Source organism: Brassica oleracea, chromosome C2 (assembly GCF_000695525.1).
Source record: "Brassica oleracea var. oleracea cultivar TO1000 chromosome C2, BOL, whole genome shotgun sequence".
NCBI classification, from domain to species: Eukaryota; Viridiplantae; Streptophyta; class Magnoliopsida; order Brassicales; family Brassicaceae; genus Brassica; species Brassica oleracea.
In genome coordinates, this window is record NC_027749.1 from 11,647,804 (window position 1) to 11,649,170 (window position 1,367).

Here is a 1,367-nt window from a genome sequence, read left to right on the forward strand (position 1 = left end):
GCTTAAAAATTGTCCTTGGAGAGATGCTCGGTTCCAACCATACAAGTCGTATAAGCCGAGAACCTATCGCGGACTTTAAATCGGTATGGAATCAGGATGAAACTGAAACGGGATACGTAAGTCGAATTAGTCATCGCACCCTCTAAAACCAGGAGTAAACCTAGGTCTTGCCCTAAACCCAGCGTACTGGTCTCTAACATCTCTAGGTATAGTATCAAAAACCTTGATACGAGATCTCAAAATTTGTCTCTTTGCCAATATTCGAGCGTCTTCAGAAATACCGTAAGTTTACACACTGCGGAAAACTCTCGAAACAGATCACAGATATAGCAGTTCACACAGAGTTAGATTACGAGATGACAACTCGTAGTCTTCCTTCTACACCCATATAAAATGCCATCAGCATCAACACGCCTGATAACCTCTACAAAAAACCAGACCGTAAAGGTCTCGCTGGAAATCTAGTCATACAAACCTTAACTCCAAGACGAACTACGAAAGACTTTATCCCTTCAACAAGGGTACGTAGGCAGCCGTCATAAGGCGCAACCCCAATCTTATTGCGTTCTACTTTTAGAAGAGCGAGAAGACCACTTACCACAGACCTTTTCGACCATAAATTCCGTCTAACTCACTTAACTTGCCTAACTTGCCAAGCCACTCGCTAGAACCTCATGCTAGAAGCTCATGGTTCTAACAAGCTGGGGGGACTAACTGTTGGGGTCAAAATCGGTCACAATGGAATAAATGTCTGAAAGTCCGTAAAAATCGGCATGAACGTGTTTACGAAAAATAAATCTTTGGAAAAAATTTATTCTTACGAAGAGCCCTGCGGAAGAAACACGAGATATCGGAGAAAAGCCCGAAAAAGGTCGCACGATCGCTACGTAGCGACCGAGCTCGAGCCAAGCTCGGTCGCTACGTAGTGACCGAGCTCTTCCGAAATGTCGATACGACACAAATCCATGCATTCTCGTCTCCCCTTCGATGCTGTCTCCCGAAGACCGTAGCGAACCCATTTCATGTTTTCCGCCATTCGAAGTCATCAATCAAACTTTACGATAAAAACCACGGAAAGTTTGTTTTTATCGAAAGACGTTGTAATAAACGCTTCAAGTCGAAAGACGGCCCAAAGGGACCTAAAGCATGACCCAAAGCCCACCTTACGATTTCTTAACCTGCAGCCCGTAAACCGTGGGACGGTTTACGCTTGGTTTGTAAGGAAAGATAAATGTCAAGTTTCCGCAGATAAATACGAAATTTTGAAGATAATTACGAAGATCAGGAAAAATGGAATATCTCCATTCTTAGGCTATGACGAGAGGCATGGGGGACAACTTTTTAGACTCAGAACTCTCGAGTCTCGG